Raw genomic sequence first — 20,919 nt, 5'->3', positions numbered from 1 at the left:
AATAGAACACACTCAGGCATAAGATTTTTTAAACATGTTTTACCATCTATGAGACAATTGTGTTTATTTTTATTTTGTGGAATTGCTCACATGTAGTCAGTGTCATGGCGATGGAGCAGAGCAGGAATGAAACAGGGGAATAGGGCAGTTCTGACACAAACAGAACATGGAGCCAGTAAGCTAAGCCATTCGCTGCGGGGATAGAGAGTGGTGCAGCCAGACTTTACCTCAACTGCATTTACCCACCTTAACTCCATATCCCATTATAACCTTACCTAACAAAAATCTATCAATTTCACTATTGAAACCGCCAATTGTCCCAGCATCCACAGCCTTTTGGGGGGAGAGAATGATAAGCCGTAGCTTATTAAGTACTTTCCTCAGGGCACTATAGTTTCAGCATGTTGTGTATGCAATAACTCAATAGACTGAATACTGTAAACTCCGAACAGGTACGCACCTGGCTCTACTTTATTAGGACCCAAAGTGATGATATTACAAAATGGCTGGCCTTTTGTACTTGGGCTGCACACACGTGCGCACAGCCCAATGACCTCCAACAGTGGCGCCACCTGGTGGCTAGTAAAACCAAGCATACATACATGACAATATCTCCCTTTAAGTTATTAGTAACGGTCTTTTTACAAATTGAGACGGTCCGGGGCTTTTCGCTCCCGAGTTGAATGTCTCAGTTCAACTCCAGCCTTGGGCGAGTGTTCTGAGTCTGCTATGACTGGGGGCTGGGTAGCCGATCTGATGGGAGTGGCAATGACCACGTGAAGAGATCGCAAAGTTTCTGTTTAAAGAATGGACTCAGTCAAGAATATTTTGTGGATTTTATGGGGTCACCCTGTGCAGATAAGTGAAAAAGCTGGTTTTGTGAAAACTCCAGAGACCACATGGCAGTTAGGTGTGACAAAAGACCTGTCAGTCATCCATTGACAAAGGAGCTGTCGGCCAGGAAGGGGGGTTCACTGACAAAGCCATTCTAATATGCAAAAGCACTTCTCACCTCCATCTCAGAAGGAAAAGCAGAACAATGAACCCACAAGCCTGGCCAGCCAAGAAGGAGCCAGGTGTTTCCCAACACAAAGACTGAAAGAGATGCCCAGATTAAGGGCCATTAGCCCAATCTATATGGGTTGGATGGCCCATCACTGACTAAGTGCCCGTGCTTAGAAACAAAGGGGTTTTAAAGATTGGCGGGAAAGATAGGGGGTAGCAAGACTCCCATAAAGACAGGGTCTTTTCCACTTTATTTTTACCTTGGAGCTTGGAGTGAAGCTTGTAGCTGGCAACTTGCAGCTTGTATCTAGAGAGAGCTCTCTCTCGCTCCACCAAGATCGATGTACGAGAAGAAAGTAAGAAAGGAAGGAAGAGAGAGAGAGCTTCTTCTTCTCCCTCTCGCTCTCGCGCCACCAAGGAGGAAGCCGCAATTCCGCAGGAGAAGAGCGATCGAGACCGGCTACGTGTGGTGATGAGCATGGCCGCGAGTGTCCCAAGCTGGGTGAGACTAAGGGCTCAGGGTTTTCTCAGAAGTGAAGCTTTTCAGGACTATTCTGGGGAGGAAGCTTTGACTGGGCAATTCATTGGTAGGGGTGAAGTTAGAATCCACCAGGGAATTACTGCATGTTACTAGGTCTCATTTCTGTTCTGTATGTATGTTGTTTATAACCTGGATTTTATTCTCCAGAGACAGTGATTTTGTTTAGTAGTGCATGTTTTAGCCAGTGTATGTTAGACCAAATAAATATAAGTATGACTTTTTACCGAAGCATTCCTGTCCGTGACTCATTTCATTTACACTCTGAATAATAATTCCTGGGTCTAGAACTTTCGTAAGGCGGGGACGATTCGAACCGTCCGTCTAGCAATTGGGCTAGGATCAAAACTGCTTACACATGTAGGGATTGAAAGTCCAGATCCATTGACCATGTCAGTGATTGAAAGTCCAGATTAATTGATGACAGTGGAGTCCTCTGATGACTGAGGGTAAGTTGGTTGGTCACTGATTGTGTCTTCCTCAGACTGTTCCGGTTCATCCGTGTGCCGCAGCTTTATCTGATCGACATGTTTCCTGCATGTCGCCCATTCTTGAGCTTAACGATAAACACTCTGTTACCCTCCTTGGCCGTCACTGTACCGGTGATCCATTTGGGACCTTGACCATAATTCAGTACATACACAGGATCATTGATGGAAATGTCGCATGACACAGTAGCGCAATCATGATACCCTTGCTGACTTTGACGTCTGTATTCGACACGATTATTCAAGTCAGGGTGGACAAGAGAGAGCCTGGTCTTGAGACCTCTCTTCATCAATAGTTCAGCAGGGGAGACCCCGGTAAGCATATGGGGTCTTGTCCTGTAACTAAGCAATATGCATGACAAGCGAGTTTGCAGTGAACCTTGAGTTACACGTTTCATACTCTGCTTGTCCATTGGATGCGGGTTTGAATGGTGTTGACCTCACATGTTTGATACCATTGAATTTCATGAACTCTTGAAACTCCATACTGGTGAAGCAAGATCCGTTGTCGCTTACAACGATGTCAGGCAGACCATGCATAGCAAACCATGACACGAAGGCTCTCAATGGTAGCTGTGGATGTGCTGGATGACATGATTGTACACTCTATCCACTTGGAATAGGCATCCACCACAACTAAGAACATCTTTCCCAGGAAGGGATCTGCAAAGTCGATGTAGATCCTGGACCATGGTTTAGATGGCCACGACCACAGACTCAGCGGCGATTCTGCTGGTGCTTTACTAAGCTGCATGCAAGTGTTGCACTGATGCACACATGATTCCAGATCAGAGTCAATTCCAGGCCACCATACATGAGACCTGGCAATGGCTTTCATCATGCCAATACCAGGATGCGTGCTATGTAGATCATGCACAAATTTCTCTCTGCCTTTCTTGGGCATAACAACACGATTACCCCACAGTATACAATCTGATTGAATGGATAGTTCATCTTTGCGACGGATGTAAGATTTGGTCTCCTCACACATTTGCTTGGGTATTGCAGACTAATCACCACTAAGGATACAATGTTTCACAACCAATAATATCGGGTCCTGGCTGATCCAGATCTTAACTTGTTGAGCCGTGACAGGGGTTCCTTCACTTTCAAAACCATCCATGACTAACAGTAGGTCTGCCGGTTGTGGCGTTTCCACCTCCGATGTGGGTAACGGCAGACGGCTCAATGCATCGGCACAATTATCAGTGCCAGGTCTATGGCGAATGACATAATCATAGGCAGATAATGTCAGCGCCCACCTCTGGATGCGGGACGATGCATTGGTATTGATACCTTTGTTTTCCGAAAACAATGAAATGAGTGGCTTGCGATCTGTTTCCAGTTCAAACCGAAGACCAAACAGGTACGGATGCATCTTTTTAAACCCATACACACAGGCTAGTGCTTCTTTCTCTACCATGCTGTAGGCTCTTTCCGCCTTTGACAAACTTTTTGAAGCATATGCAACAGGTTGTAATTTGCCCGACTCATTAGCTTGTTGGAGTACGCAACCAACTCCATATGACGAAGCATCACAAGCCAATACTAGACGCTTACATGGATCATAATGTACCAGCAGCTTGTTAGAGTAAAGCAGATTAGTAGCTTTCTCAAAAGCTCTATCTTGAGACGCACCCCAAACCCAGTTGTCGCCTTTTCTTAGCAGCATGTGCAGTGGCTCTAATAAGGTGCTCAATCTAGGTAAGAAATTACCCAAGTAGTTGAGTAGACCAAGGAACGAACGCAGCTCTGTTACGTTCTGAGGCTTGGGTACATTTATGATGGCTTTGGTTTTCGTGTCCGTAGGCCTGATACCATCAGCAACAATTTTCCTCCCCAGGAATTCGACTTCCGGTGCCATGAAGACTCACTTCAAGCATTCCAGTCTGAGTCCCACTTTGTCCAGATGATGTAGAACCTCTTCCAGGTTGTTCAGATGTTCGGCAGAGTCATGGCCTATCACCAGTATGTCATCTTGGAACACGACGGTTCTAGGGACGGACTTCAGTAGACTCTCCATGTTCCTCTGAAATATGGCTGCAGCCAAGCGAATTCCAAAAGGGCATCTGTTGTAGATAAACAGTCTTTTATGAGTGTTGATGCACGTTAAGTTTCTTCAACGTGTTGACCAGCTCCAGTGTCATGCAGGCTGACGTCAGATCTAGTTTTGTGAACGACTTCCCCCCAGCTAGCATTGCAAACAGGTCATCAGCCTTTGGTAACGGGTATTGATCCTGTTTCGAAACTCAGTTGAACGTAACCTTGTAGTCTCCACAAATCTTGACAGTGCCATCACTTTTCAACATGGAAACTATGGGGCTGGCCCATTCGTTAAATTCGACCGTTAATATGATCCCTTCACGCTGGAGTCTGTCCAGTTCGATTTTGACCGTCTCCCTCATCATTTACGGAAGTGCCCGAGCTTTATGATGGACGGGTCCACGTGGATCTGCACCTTGGCTCCTGTGAAATTGCCGATACTTGGTTCAAACAGCGAGGGGACTTGCTCAGCACTGGAGCACATGGAGTATCCTCCAACGACGACAACGCTTTGATCTTGTTCCAGTTCCATTTGATTTTTTTTAACCAGTTCCTGCCGAACAGCGTTGGACAATTGCCTGGAACAATCCGTAACAGTAAATCGTGAACCGCACCATCATACTACACCTTGATTATTGAGGTATGCGGAGTCAGATAGAGGTACGCGGAGTCAGAGGAAATGTATTAGCATGGATAGAGAATTGGCTGACGAACAGAAAGCAGAGAGTCGGGATAAATGGGTCCTTTTCGGGTCGGAAATCGGTGGTTAGTGGTATGCCACAGGGATCGGTGCTGGGACCACAACTGTTTACAATATACATAGATGACCTGGAAGAGGGGACAGAGTGTAGTGCAACAAAATTTGCAGATGACACAAAGATTAGTGGGAAAGCAGGTTGTGTAGAGGACACAGAGAGGCTGCAAAGAGATTTGGATAGGTTAAGCGAATGGGCTAAGGTTTGGCAGATGGAATACAATGTTGGAAAGTGTGAGGTCATCCACCTTGGGGAAAAAAAACAGTAAAAGGGAATATTATTTGAATGGGGAGAAATTACAACATGCTGAGGTGCAAGGGACCTGGGGGTCCTTATGCATGAAACCCAAAAAGTTAGCTTGCAGGTGCAGCAGGTAATCAGGAAGGCGAATGGAATGTTGGCCTTCATTGCGAGAGGGATGGAGTACAAAAGCAGGGAGGTCCTGCTGCAACTGTACAGGGTATTGGTGAGGCCGCACTTGGAATATTGTGTGCAGTTTTGGTCACCTTACTTAAGGAAGGATATACTGGCTTTGGAGGGGGTACAGAGACGATTCACTAGGCTGATTCCGGAGATGAGGGGGTTACCTTATGATGATAGATTGAGTAGACTGGGTCTTTACTCGTTGGAGTTCAGAAGGGTGAGGGGTGATCTTATAGAAACATTTAAAATAATGAAAGGGATAGACAAGATAGAGGCAGAGAGGTTGTTTCCACTGGTAGGGGAGACTAGAACTAGGGGGCACAGCCTCAAAAGATGGGGGAGCCAATTTAAAACCGAGTTGAGAAGGAATTTCTTCTCCCAGAGGGTTGTGAATCTGTGGAATTCTCGGCCCAAGGAAGCAGTTGAGGTTAGCTCATTGAATGTATTCAAGTCACAGATAGATAGATTTTTAACCAATAAGGGAATTAAGGGTTAAGGGGAGCGGGCGGGTAAGTGGAGCTGAGTCCACAGCCAGATCAGCCATGATCTTGTTGAATGGCGGAGCAGAATCAAGGGGCTAGATGGCCTACTCCTGTTCCTAATTCTTATGTTCTTATGTTCTTATTGCACTGCCAATCACCGTTATGAGTTCTTTAGTGTACATACGCAACTTGGCATTGACTGGACTCAGCTTAGGTCTCACAGCCTTAGTATCGAATGTCCTCTGGCTCATTATTGATTGACTTGCACCCGTGTCCAATTCCATCGATACCTGCACACCATTAAGTTTTACATTAATCATTATCGGTTGGCTCTTCGTTAGGAACGAACACAGTCCATACACTTCCTCTTCTGGTATCTTGGATTACATATCCGGATCTGCGCTAGACTGGTCATCATCCTCCGCATGGTGTGTCGCAGCTGCTTGCTCAGTTGCGGACACATGCGCTGGAGATGCCCCACTCTCGAACAGCCTTTACAAATATACTGTTTAAACCAACACTGATGATGCCAATGATTTCCCCCACAACGCCAACATGGTGATATCGGATTTATTCCCGTTGGCGGACTTTGAGCAGCCACAGGTTTCGCGTATGCAGTCGGGTAGGCCCTGCCATATGCAGCTCTGCTATCTAGACGATACTATCTTATTTACAGTACTTGCCGAGTTCTGATTTTTCAATGATATCTGCTTTTGTCCGTCATCATGCATGATTGGGCAATCGTGATGGCCTTGCTCAAATCCAGCGTCTCCGCCGCCAGTAGCTTACGCAGGATCACCTCGTGGTTGATGCCGATTACAAAGAAGTCCCGCAGCATGTCTGCCAACGCAGTTTCGAACTTACACGGTCCAGCTAGACGTCTCAGATCGGCAACGAATTTCGACACATCCTGACCCTCAGAACAAACGTGCGTATAGAATCAATATATTGAGATGATGCCTTCATCTGGATTAAGATGATCACGTACCAGAGCACACAATGTTTCATAGTCCTTGTCGGACTTAAGGGCGAGAGGAGATTCTTTATGAGTCCATAGATTTTCGGACCGCAAACCGTGAGGAGGACCACCCGGCGCCGAACTGCATCTGCCTCTTTCTCCATTTTGTTGGCCACGAAGTACTGGTTCAAGCGGGCTACAAATCTTCTCCCACCACGAATCGCTCCAGAATTCCAATTGTGCTCATTTTTGCATGTGTAGGTTCTTGTTACCTCGTCGCCAAATGATGTGTATACAATAACTCAATAGACTGAATACTGTAAACTCTGAACAGGTACAAACCTGGCTCTAATTTATTAGGACCCAAAGTGATGACACTACAAGATGACTGGCCTTTTATACCTGGCCCGCACACACGTGCGCATAGCCCAATGACCTCCGACAGTGGCACCACCTGCAATCTGTTTGTTCAACCTCTTTTGGAACATCTTATTCTAAGAATACTCAAATTAGATCAATAGGTCTATGTGAAATGTTTAAAAAACAATTGCCTTTTCTCGATAGATGCTCCCTGACCTGCTGAGTTTCTGTTTCATTTTGCATGTGGCTGTTCTGAAGTTCGAAATAGACTAATTGCTCTTCACTTTATCCCTTCCAGTTTTTGCAGATTGTTCTACAGCTCAGCACTGTATGCTGCCATGTATCTTACATTATGTATAACTGTATCCTAACATGCTATACATGACTGTAATAAGATATGACCTGTAACCACCAGCATACCTTACCACCAGGGGTGCACTTGCAAGAGGTTGAATTTTTGGGCAGAAGGATTGCCGCTGATGGAATCTGCCCAACAGAGTCCAAAACAGAAGCAATTCGCCTGGCACCCAGGTCCCGGAATGTCTCAGAACTGCGCGCCTTTCTCGGGCTACTCAATTACTTTGGGAACTTTATGCAGAACTTAAGCACGCTGCTGGAGCCTCTCCACGTGCTACTCAGGAAGGGGTGCAATTGGTTTTGGGGGGACGCCCAGGAACGTGCCTTAAATAAGGCATGCAACCTTCTGTGTTCCAACAGTGTTTTGACTTTCTTTGACCCAGGCAAAAAGCTAGTTCTCACATGCGATGCGTCAGCGTACGGGGTCAGGTGCGTTTTGCAACATGTCAATAGTGCGGGCAAATTACAACCCATAGCTTATACCTCCAGGTTCTTTCGCAGGCGGAGCGCGGGTACGGAATGGCAGAGAAAGAGGCGCTCGCGTGCTTGTATGGTGTCAAAAAGATGCACTAATACTTTTTCGGGGCCAAGTTCGCGTTAGAAACCGACCACAAGCCCCTCACGTCCCTCCTATCCGAGAGCAAGGCAATAAACGGCAACGCCTCGGCGCGAATTCAACGGTGGGCACTCATGCTGGCGTCCTACGACTACACAATAAGTCACAGACCAGGCACAGACAACTGTGCCGACGTGCTCAGCAGGCTACCCCTGGCGACCACAGAAGGGCCTGACGAACAGGACTGTGAGATAGTCATGGCAATCAATGCCTTTGAGTCCACAGGTTTGCCCATGATGACTCGCCAAATCAGAGCCTGGACGGCCAGCGACACCACGTTATCCTTAGTAAAAAGATGCGTCCTAACCGGTGACTGGGCAGGAGGCTCACGATGCCTGCCTCGAGGAATTAAAACCCTTTCACGGGCGCATGCATGAGCTATCACTACAAGCAGACTGCCTGATGTGGGGCAGCCGAGTAGTCATGCCTCTGCGAGGCAGAGAGGCATTTATCCGGGAGCTCCACCGCGAGCACCCGGGGATCATTCTCATGAAGGCCATACCATCTGGTGGCCTGGTATTGACGCGGACTTGGAGCTCTGCGTCCGAAGGTGCACCATTTGTGCCCAACTCAGCAATGCCCCCAGGGAGGCTCCACTGAGCCCCTGGCCTACCAAACCGTGGTCGCAGGTGCATGTAGACTATGCGGGCCCATTCATGGGCAAAATGTTCCTTGTAGTTGTAGATGCATTTTCAAAGTGGATCGAATGCACCATTTTAAACCACTGTGGAGAGCCTCGCAACCATGTTTGCAATGCACGGAATCCCTGACACATTGGTCAGTGACAATGGTCCGTGCTTCACCAGCGCAGAATTCCAAGACTTTATAATTGACCACGGCATAAATCACGTCAAGACGGCACCGTTCAAGCCAGCCTCCAACGGCCAGGCGGAGAGAGCAGTGCAAATCATTAAACAAGGCATGTTTAAAATCCAAGGTCTCACGCTGCAGGGTCGCCTGTCGCGACTGCTGCTGGCCTACAGATCTCGTCCACACTCACTGACTGGGATCCCCCCGTGCAACTGTTGATGAAAAGGACTTTAAAAACAAGGCTCTCATTAATCCTCCCAGACATGCACGAAATCGTTGAGGCAAAGCGCCGTAAGCTGACTGAGTACCATGACAGAAATTCGAGGGGGAGATGGAATGAGATAGGGGACAAAGTGTTTGTACTAAACTATGGCAGGGGTCCCAAATGGCTTGCAGGGACAGTAATGGGCAAGGAAGGAAACAGGCTACTGATAGTACAAATGGACAATGGCAAAACCTGCCGGAGGCATGTAGACCAAGTCAAAAGCAGATTTACCAACTACACTGTGGAACCAGAAGCAGATTACAATGTGGACCTCGCACCACACCTGGTGGACAGACAGAGGGAACAACCTGAGGAAAGGGCAATCCCAACAGACAGCCCAGGCGAGTCAACAACAATCACACCAATCGAAACAGGCAGCCCAGGCGAGATACCAGCAACCACACCCAAAGAAAAACAGACACCAAGGCAAACAACTGAACCACAACTAAGACGCTCTACGCGAGAGCGTAGACCACCTGAGAGACTTAACCTATAAAGACAGTAAGACCTTGGGGGAGGATGATGTCATGTATCTTACATTATTATATATAACTGTATCCTAACATGCTATACATGACTGTAATAAGATATGACCTGTAACCACCAGCATACCTTACCACCAGGGGTGCACTTGCAAGAGACAGGTATATAAGGACAGGTCTCAGGCAAGTGCAGCATTCCAGAGCTGTGAAATAAAGGTGCAGGTCCAGAGTGACCTTGACTTCACTACATGCCTCGTGTGAATCTGTACTGAGGGGACAGGACTTTACATATGCTATGGTGGCCACCTTATCCTGGCTGATATAATGACATCTGGTGATGTAATCTCCTTCTTCATTTATCAGCTGATGCTCTTCAGGTGAGTGTACTACCCATGTAATATCATACTAAATAAAATATTACATTCTGAAGTAATACCAGATGTTGAATTAAAAATGAGCCTTTTTTTTATTTCAGAGCATTACCACTACATTTACAGTGTTGATTCAAGGAACTGGTGTAGCAGTTCTTTGAATCTTTGAATATATCGACAATAAACCAACTTGTAAAAAAATAAATTGGAACAGTCATTGAAGAAACTCTGAAGGGTGAACACATTTAGGAATGTCACTTTTGCATACCCTACTTCGCCGCAAAATCAAACTCTAAAAGTTGACCTAAATGAAGCTGAAATATTGAACTGTACATTGCTGCTGCTGAAGATAAAGGGACTGATTTTCCTGCTTGCACCTTCACCAGCGTAAGTCAAACAGTACACATTTCACATGCACCCAACCTAGACTTCACTAAATCCACCTATATATCTGCCGGGTGAGTGTTAGGTGGGGCTGGGAATGGTCACTCTTTCGCAGGAAGCTGTAGCAGTGCAAATTCAGGGAGCCAGCTGTCAGAAACAGCAGTGGTACGGCCTCCACCACCCCACCCAGCTCAGCCCTGCTGCACCTAATACAAAGAAACATTCTTACCTGAAGGACCAGCAGGTTGCAGGTTACCGTTTTACAAATCTTCCTATGTGAAGGAGCCAGCTAGAACAGTGTTGCCCAAAACGTTAGCCGTTGGCTGTACATGGCAAATTGGGAATCCAGATGCATTTCTGATTAGTAAATAAGAAATGAATAATAGATGTCATTGTTGAGCCTGTTATCTCAATCCTCATATTCACACGGTGAATGAATGTGAACTTTAACCTTTTTCTGCATTTCTTGGTAAAATGGGGAGACGAAAAGCAGAGTGTGTTTTTTAATTGTTGTACGTGTTTTACTTCTTTGGTTACTGAACAAGGTCAATCCTTGTTCAGTAAATATACACGTGTGAAGAACATTTACTTGGATTGTGTGTGTGGCATTTTCTACTAAAATTAGTGCGTGTGGCTGAAAACAGTTAACAATTTAGAGCTCTTAACTTTGTTTCTTATTTGGCAAACAAGAATCGAATGTACCTTGTTTTTACAGAATGTATCTTTCACACTACGTCTGGGTGAAGTAATAGCTCTTGTGGGTGCTTCCGGGAGTGGGAAGAGCTCTTGTGTGCAGCTGATGGAGAATTTCTACAACCCACAGGCTGATGAAATTCTGCTGGATGATCGGCCGGTCCATGAATATGATCATCAGTACCTTCACTCCCAGGTTAATGTTAGAACTTGGTTACTGAATCTTTAAAGATCCAATGTGTCATTTATTATTATATATCACAGCCTAGAAATTACTAAATGATTTTACCAGGCAAATGCCAGACATGCTGCTGACATTTAATGCAGGCATTACCTCATTTGTTTGAATTAGGTTAATGTTTCTACTAAAATAAATCAAAGCAAATTTTCAGCTAGACTCCTAATCTTACATAGGCCAATGTCGTACAGTATAATTTCAATGCCTCAGAGAAAAAGTGAGAAAACCATTAGGCTCTGATTTAAAGGTAAACCTTCACAGCAGGTATAATGTGAAAAGGCAGCAGAGCTGACAAACAGCCCAGTGGAATTTCCATTAATATCAAGTATGTTGTCTCAGGTGGGGGTTAGATGTGTAATTTGGAAATTTGAGTTGAAAATATTTGCAGACTGCATTGTATTCAGCACCATGAGGTTTCTTTACTGACTTGCCTCACTTTTAAATGTCAAAAATGAACTCTGGGGGTGGAACTTTGGCTATCGGGTGGTCAAACGTAGACTCGGAGGGCCGGTTGAGTGCCATACTTCAATAACAGATTCCGAGCTGATGAAAAAAGAGCACCTCAGGGCAGACCGCTGGCTTCAGGCTACCACAATATCGGGGGGGTGGGGGCAGTGCTTGGCCAGCTTCAGGGCATGGGGTGGGGGGCAGTGCTTGGCCAGCTTCAGGGCATGGTGGGATGGGGGCAGTGCTTGGCCAGCTTCAGGGCATGGGGAGGTGAGGGCAGTGCTTGGCCAGCTTCAGGGCATGGGAGCAGCAGCGGGGGGGGGGGGCGGGGGTGCCAGAATGGATTATTTGGTGCGGCGGCAGCCCAGATTGTTTTTGTAGATCCCAGAGAAGCACTTCTGGTTCTTCTTGCACCACAAACGGAAATGAGAACTTTCCTTCTGCGTTTGGCCGGACTGCAGTCTGTAATTGGGTGGCCTGTGCAAGGTACTGGTCTCACCGAGTTGAGTCCCAAAATATGTACGCCATGAGACCCTGATTTAATATTTAAAGTGTCTCTGCTTGACTCTGGCGGGTGCTCTGATTGTCTAGTAGTTACAGCTACTACCTCTTTCACGCCTTAAAATGACCACCCCTCCTCCACCCGGGAAGGAATGAAGCCTCAATCCATGCATGATTGATAAGAGTTTAAAACAGTATTTTGTGGTGGCACAATAATAAAAGAAAAAGACTTTAATTTATATAGTGCCTTTCACGACCACCGGACGTCTCAAAGCGCTTTGCAGCCAATGGAGTACTTTTGGAGTGTAGTCACTGTTGTAATGTGGGAAACTTGCCGGCCAATTTGTGCACAGCAAGCTCCCACATTGGATTGTGATAATTGTAAAGTCCTGACCCTGCAGTACAGACTTACATGAGGCACATACTGAAGTCAAGGTCACTCAGGACCTGCACCTTTATTTCACAGCTCTCGAGTGACACACTTGCCTGAGACCTGCCTTTATATACCTGTGTGGAGCAGGTATGCAGTGTCTCCTGCAAGTGCACCCCTGGTGGTAAGATATGCTTGTGGTTACAGGTCATATCTAGTTACAGTCATGTATAGCATGGTAAGATACAGTTATGTACAATATTGTGAGATACATGAATCACCCTCCCCCAAGGCCTTATTGTCTTTATAGATTCAGTCTCTCAGGTGGTCTACACTCTCGCGTGGAGCGTCTTAGTTGTGGTTCAGTTTTTGCCTTGGTGCCTGTTTTCCTTTCGGTGTGATTGCTGGTATCTCGCCTGGGCTGTCTGTTTTGTTCAATATGATTGTTGGTATCTCGCCTGGGCTGTCTGTTGAGACTGCCCTTTCCTCAGGTTGTTCCCTCTGTCTGTCCACCAGGTGTGGTGTGAGTTCCACATTGTAGTCTGCCTCTGGTTCTGCAGTGTTCTTGGTGAATCTACTTTTAACTTGGTCTACATGCCTCCGGCAGGTTTTGCCATTGTCCATTTGTACAACCAGTAGCCTGTTTCCTTCCTTGCCTGTTACTGTCTACTGCAAGCCATTTGGGACCCCAGCCATAGTTTAGCACAAACACTTTGTCCCCTATCTCATTCCACCTCCCCCTTGAATTTCGGTCATGGTACTCAGTTAGCTTCCGGCACTTTGCCTCAACAATTTCATGCATGTCTGGGCGGAATAACGAGAGCCTAGTCTTTAAGGTCCGTTTCATCAATAGTTGCGCGGGGGGAACCCCAGTCAACGAATGCGGACGAGATCTGTATGCCAGCAAGAGTCGCGACAGGCGGCTCTGCAGCGTGGGACCTTGGATTTTAAGCATGCCTTTTTTAATGATTTGCACTGCTCGCTCCGCCTGGCCATTGGAGGCCGGCTTGAACAGTGCGGTCTTAACGTGATTTATGCCGTGGTCAATTATAAAATCTTGAAATTCTGCGCTGATGAAGCACGGACCATTATCACTGACCAATATGTCAGGAATTCCGTGCATTGCAAACATGGTTCTAAGGCTCTCCACAGTGGTGGAGGTGGTGCTCGAGTTTAAAATGGTGCATTCGATCCACTTTGAAAATGCATTGACAACTACGAGGAACATTTTGCCCATGAATGGGCCCGCATAGTCTACGTGCACCCATGACCATGGTTTGGTGGGCCAGGGGCTCAGGGAGGCTTCCCTGGGGGCATTACTGAGTTGGGCACAAATGGTGCAGAGCTCTACGTCTGCGTCAATACCAGGCCACCAGACGTTGGATCTTGCTATGGCCTTCATAAGAACGATCCCCGGGTGCTCGCGGTGGAGCTCCCGGACAAATGCCTCTCTGCCTCGCAAAGGCATAACTACTCGGCTGCCCCACATCAGGCAGTCTGCCTGTAGTGATAGTTCATGCATGCGCCTATGGAAAGGTTTGATCTCCTCGGGGCAGGCATCGTGAGCCTCTGCCCAGTCACCAGTTAAAACACATCTTTTGACTAAGGATAACGTGGGGTCGCTGGTCGTCCAGGCTCTGATTTGGCGAGCCGTCATGGGCGAACCTGTGGACTCAAAGGCATTGATTGCATGACAATCTCACAGTCCTGTTCGTCGGACCCTTCCCTCGTCATCAAGGGTAGCCTGCTAAGCACATCGGCACAGTTGTCTGTGCCTGGTCTGTGCCTTATTGTGTAGTCGTAAGAGGCCAGCATGAGTGCCCACCGTTGAATGCGCGCCGAGGCGTTGCCATTTATTGCCTTGCTCTCGGATAGCAGGGACGTGAGGAGTTTGTGGTTGGTTTCTAACGCGAACTTGGCCCCGAAAAGGTATTGGTGCATCTTTTTGACACCGTACACGCACGCGAGCGCCTCCTTCTCCACCATACCGTATCTGCGCTCCGCCCGCGAAAGTGACCTGGAGGCATAAGCAATGGGTTGTAATTTACCCCGTACGCTGATGCATTACATGTAAGAACTAGCTTTTTACCTGGGTCAAAAAAAGCTAAAACACTGTTGGAACATTAAAGGTGCGTGCCTTATTGAAGGCGTGTTCTTGGGCATCCCCCCAAAACCAATCGCACCCCTTTCTGAGTAGCACGTGGAGAGGCTCCAGCAGCGTGCTTAAGTTCTGCATAAAGTTCCAAAAGTAATTGAGTAGCCCGAGAAAGGCGCGCAGTTCCGAGACATTCCGGGGCCTGGGTGCCAGACGAATTGCTTTGGTTTTGGATTCTGTTGGGCGGATTCCATCAGCAGCAATCCTTCTGCCCAAAAATTCAACCTCGGGCGCGAGAAACAGACACTTGGATTTCTTAACTCTTAGGGCTACCCGATCCAATCGACTTAGTACTTCCTCCAAATTATGGAGATGGGAGTCGGTGTCCCTGCTCGTGATGAAGCACAACCATCCCCGGGATGGACTTGAGCAGACTCTCCATGTTGCGCTGGAATATAGCAGCTGCCGACCTGATGCCGAATGGGCATCGATTGTACATGAAAAAGCCTCGATGTGGTGATGGTGGTGAGTAGCTTAGACTCTTCGGTCAGTTCTTGCGTCATATACGCAGATGTGAGATCTAGTTTCGAGAAAAGTTTTCCTCCAGCCAATGTGGCAAATAGGTCCTCCGCTTTGGGCAGCGGGTATTGGCACTATAGGGAGACTCTGTTTATGGTAGACTTGTACTCCCCACAGATTTGTACGGATCCATCAGGCTTCATGACGGGGACGATGGGACTTGCCCAGTCGCTAAATTCCATAGTTGAGATAATACCTTCCCGCAGAAGCCAGTCCAGTTCGTGTTCAATCTTTTCCTTCATCACATAAGGCACAGCTCTAACCTTGTGATGAACCGGTCTAGCATCCTGTGTGATGTAGATTTTAACTTTAGCCCCTTTGAAGGAGCCCACACCTGGCTGAAAGAGATGTTCAAATCGACTTAGAACTGTTGAGCAGGAGGTCCGTCCTCTGACGACATGGCGTGAACATCATCCCATTTCCAATTTAGGTTTGCCAGCCAGCTTCTCCCCAACAGTGCTGGGAGATCTCCGGGGACAATCCACAGGGGAAGTCGGTTCACTGTCCCTTTGTGTGTGACTGAGAGCATGGTGCTGCCAAGGACTGGGACGATTTCTTTGGTATAGGTCCTTAGTTTGGTGTCGACCCTTGTGAGTTTTGGTCTGTTGCTTTTGTGCGGCCACAGCTGTTCAAATTGTTGGACGCCCATGAGAGACTGACTCGCTCCCGTGTCCAGTTCCATGTTGACGGGTATCCCGTTGAGTAAGACCCTCATCATTATTGGAGGCGTCTTGTTGTAAGAACAGTGGACATTGATCGTGTTGACCTGCTGTACCTCGGTGTCCTGGGCACTGTCCCCACCGTCTTCTGGTCCGCTTGCTGACCCTTCCGATTCGTATACCAGCTGAGCTGCTGTTTTTCTGCACATGCGGCCAGATGCCCTGTATAGTTGCAGTTTCTGCAAACGGCATGCTGAAAACGACACCCCCTTGATGAGTGCCTTCCCCCACATCTTCAGCACAGACCGCTTCCATTGTTTCCTAAGGATGAGCTGTGTCTGGCTGATCTCTCTTGAGCTTCTCTCAGTCTGTAGTTGATTGCTCGCATTGTGGATTGATGAGGTGTGAACGGCCGTTCATGTGGCCCTTGATGGCTTCTGGCGCCACTGCCTGCTGTTGAAGGCCTGCTCTCCTGCCTTTGTCTGTGTGTGGGGGTAGCGGCTTGTTTCACGCTGTGAACCCCTTGTTCCGATGTTTCGTTAGTTGTCGTACCCGCAGTATAGATCAACCTCGTTTCTTCTTCTCCTGCCAAGAATGTCTGTGCAACCAGTGCTGCTGCCTCTAGGGTCAAGTTCTTGGTCTCTATGAGCTTTCGGAATATGCCTGCATGGCCTATTCCTTCAATAAAAAAGTACCTCTCTCCTTAGTTCATCGGAGAACTCACATAAACTAGCCAGCCTCCGAAGTTCAGCCACAAAGTCGGATATGCTCTGGCCCACACAGCGTCGGTAGTTGTAGAACATGTGTCTGGCCATGTAGGCTGCTCGCTGGCTTCAGGTGGTCTCTCACCAGTGTGCTCAACTCTTCAAACGACTTGCTTGCTGGTTTCTCGGGTGCCAGCAGGTCCTTCATTAAGGCGTATGTTTTCTAGCCACAGCTGGTCAAGAGATGGGCTCTTCTCTTGTCTGCCTTATCGTCGCCCAACCAGTCTTTGGTTATAAAGCTTTGCTGGAGCCTTTCTATAAAGTCCTCCCAATTATCTCCAGCATTGTATTTCTCATCTGAGCCGTTGGTAGCCATTCTGTGGATTCTGTGATCCCGTAACTCGTCGCTACTGTAAAGCCCTGACCCTGCAGACTTACATGAGGCACATACTGAAGTCAAGGTCACTCAGGATCTGCACCTTTATTTCACAGCTCTCGAGTGACACACTTGCCTGAGGCCTGCCTTTATATACCTGTGTGGAACAGGTATGCAGTGTCTCCTGCAAGTGCACCCCTGGTGGTAAGGTATGCTTGTAGTTACAGGTCATATCTAGTTACAGCATTGTAAGATTCAGTTATGTACAGTAGTGTGAGATACATGACAATAATGACCAGATAATCTGTTTTGTTACGTTGATTGAGGGATAAATATTGGCCAGGACACCAGGATAACTCTCCTACTCTTCTTCAAAATCGTGCCATGGGATCTTTTATGTCCACTTGAGAGAGAAGACGGGGCCTCAGTTTAATGTCTCATCCGAAAGATGGCACCTCCGACAGTGCAGTGCTCCCTCAGTATTGCACTGGAGTGGAATGTCAGCCGAAATTTTTTTTTGACTTGAACCCACAACCTTCTGATTCAGAGGCAAGTGTGCCGCCAACTAAGCCACAGCTGACATGATAGCATCAATTTCACTCTGGCAGCTTCTCCATTCTCGATTAGACAGAGCAGGCTTTTGAATGCAGCTCGACTTGTCAGTGGCATTCTTCAGTTAACCAATAGAAACGTAGAAACATAGAGAAACATAGAAAATAGGTGCAGGAGTAGGCCATTCGGCCCTTCGAGCCTGCACCGCCATTCAATGAGTTCATGGCTGAACATGCAACTTCAGTACCCCATTCCTGCTTTCTTGCCATACCCCTTGATCCCCCTAGTAGTAAGGACTACATCTAACTCCTTTTTGAATATATTCAGTGAATTGGCCTTAACAACTTTCTGTGGTAGAGAATAGGAAGCGAGCTCGAGCCTACAGGATGATGCCACCTCCTAAGTCTTCATTTTTCGCTGTTGGATGTCTGAGCCATGTGGAGAAGCAGAAACGCAAGTCCTACCAGCACTGTGCAAGTGACAGATTGCGAACTTGTACTGCCATGGAGATACTCAAACTACCTGGTATTGGTAAATATCCAACAGTGATGAAGCTGAGATTCTGGGGAAATCAAGTAGTTGTCTGCACAAGTCACTGCTGCAAAGATTATGGCAAAGTCATATCTGTTACAGTCCTCACCACTTGAAGGCTGGCTGGGTTGATTACCGAGAGGAATTTCTGATGTGCAAGGAAAAAATGTAAAACTCAAGTCCACGTCCAAGGGATGAAAGGATATTATTTTTATCTATCACTATTTATGTAAACCCATTTATATAACTTTCCCATTACCCCTAAGTGTATTGTAGCTTTGTACATAATATATGATTGAAACATGTTTTTTAAAAATTCTTCTTCAAGGTTGCTGTGGTTGGCCAAGAGCCAGTGTTGTTTGCCCATTCGATACGGAACAATATTTTCTACAGCCTCCAGGAGAGTTCCCTGAATGTGATAGTGCAGGCTTGTAAGATAGCTAATGCACATGGGTTTATCACTGAACTGAAAGACGGCTACGATACAGGTAAAACTCTGATTACAGGTATTGATACCACTGGTGGAGAGAATAACTGTCGCAAAGTAAAATAGTCTTGAGCTATCAAATTTGTAACAAACCCCTCACCTCTTTAAAAAAAAACCCTAAGCAGCAGTCTGTGAAATCTGTGGTGGAACAACAGTTATTCAATTTTTTCCAATGTTCATTTCATTCTTATAGCAATGGCATTCCCAGACCTGCTCCTCTCTTGCACACACCTATGATTCTATGTATTTCATAGCTCTCAGGCTGAGGTTAGTATTAAAATATCTGAACTGTGTAACCCACAAATAAGCATCTTAACATGGTCCATACATAGTTTATTGGTGAGACAGTCTGTAAAAAGTCACAGTATGAGACAAGCAAAATCTGTAGAAATCTATTTAAACGTCAAGCTCATGTCTACGCCTATCACACTTTGTCACATATGCAATTTTCTGTGCCAAGCTTGCCACTAATTGGCTCACATTTGATTCATAAAACAGCAACAAATCATAATTGAATAGGATGGGGACATACCAATTAAGACGTACTAAGGAAGTATCAAAATTACCAACCAAAAAAAGAAAGAATTGCATTTCTATAGCACCTTTCACGATCACTGGACGTCCCAAAGCGCTTTAAGGCCAGTTAAGTTCTTTTTGAATTATAGTCACTGTTGTAATGTAGAAACACAGCACACTGAGAGCTTGCTGTGCAAGCCCAATTTGCGCATCTAAACGTGGAAATCCTGAAGTTGCGGTCATTGATTCACTGTTCCGACACTGGCTGTGCTGTAACTCCGCCGCCAATCAGTAAAATCAGTGAAACTGACCAAAACTTGGGCTTTTCTGTAGTGATGTCGCTGTTAAATACCCCATTAAATGTTGAATTAGGTATAACTGGGGTTTAACAGCATATTTATTGACTGCTAAACAAACATTATGGTCCTAAAAAAACTTAATTTAATTTTGTGGAGTGTCAAATTTCTCCATTATGATAAATGTTACAGATATTAAGAATGTTAAAAAAAATTTAAAAATATTTTTTAAAGTTTGTTCATATTTATTTCTGTTTCTATTTTATCTCCATGTTAGAGCCCTTATCTTGGTTTTCCTCTGTGTAACATTTTTTTAAAGACCAGATAAAAGCAGGTTCTCATTTCTTGCTTCCAGGCCTGTGAGAATTCTGCAACGTGATTGCTGCTTAGACAGCTTGTTGACGTCACACCAGATCGCGTTAGGGATGATATCGCACCGAAATCACTTGCGTGTTGCAAAAGGTAAAATGTCTTGTTACAGAGATCACGAGCTTTCTTCGGTGCCAGCGGCAAAACTCTTTGCTTCATCGCTGACCTCAAATTCCGGGCCTGAGTGTGAGATTTTCTGAACATCTTTCTGCCTGATTTAATCAGAGAGTGTCTGGTGGTCAGAAGCCAAGAGTAGCCATAGCCCGTGCGTTGGTTCGTCACCCTCGGGTTTTCCTACTGGATGAAGCTTCAAGTGTACTGGACGCAGAAAGTGAATATAACGTAAGCAAACGTGACATTCATTATTAACAACTTGTATATCACCATTCAAGTAAAGAAAAGTCCCACGGTACTATACAAATAAACACAAGGAAGGCACATGCTGACGCCGCAATGATTAGGAGTGACCAACAACTATTTATATTTATCTAGCGTTTGTAGTAAACACATCCCAAGGCGCTTCCCCGAGGCATCAGGAAAAAAGGATTATAAACCAAAGAAGATAATAACAGGGGGTGACCAAATGATTGCTTGAAGAAGTGGGTTTTAAGGAGAGTCTTAAGTAGATACAGTTTTAGGGAAGGAATTCCAGAGCCTGGGCTCTAGTCAGTTGCAGGCACGGCTGCCAATGGCGTGGCAAAGGGGGAGGGGATGCACAAAAGGCCAGAGTCAGAGCAGCATAATTCAGATTGAGAGAGGGGAAGATTTGTAGCACAGGAAAAGTTTACACAGTGAGGGGTGAGAAAATGGAGGGACTGAAACACAAGGATGACAATTTTAAATCTGAGATATTAGGAGCCAATGTGGGTCTGCTAGCACATAGGAAATGACCAGCATAGTTTTGGATGAGCTGAGGTTTATGGAGGGTGGAGGATTGGAGGCTGGCCAGGAGATAATTGGAATAGTCAAGTTTGGTGGTGACAAATGCATAGTTGAGGTTTTTATCGGCAGATGGGCTGAGGTAGTGATGTTACTGAGATGAAAGTAGGGGTCTGTGTGATGGAGAGAATATAAGAATATAACATAAGAAATAGGAGCAGGAGTCGGCTATTTGGCCTCTCGAGCCTGCTCCGCCATTCAATAAGATCATGCCTGATCTGATCCTGGCC

General features: G+C 46.3%; 1 pseudogene; it reads left to right on the top strand.

Moving 5' to 3' along the window:
• LOC139269265 (ABC-type oligopeptide transporter ABCB9-like) overlaps nucleotides 1–20,163 on the top strand; it is a 37,585-nt pseudogene extending 17,422 nt beyond the window's left edge.
• Nucleotides 20,164–20,919: the final 756 nt, after the last annotated feature.

This window comes from Pristiophorus japonicus, chromosome 8 (assembly GCF_044704955.1).
Source record: "Pristiophorus japonicus isolate sPriJap1 chromosome 8, sPriJap1.hap1, whole genome shotgun sequence".
NCBI classification, from domain to species: Eukaryota; Metazoa; Chordata; class Chondrichthyes; family Pristiophoridae; genus Pristiophorus; species Pristiophorus japonicus.
Note: the sequence above shows the minus strand (reverse complement) of the source record. Positions and strands in the feature narration are given on the sequence as shown.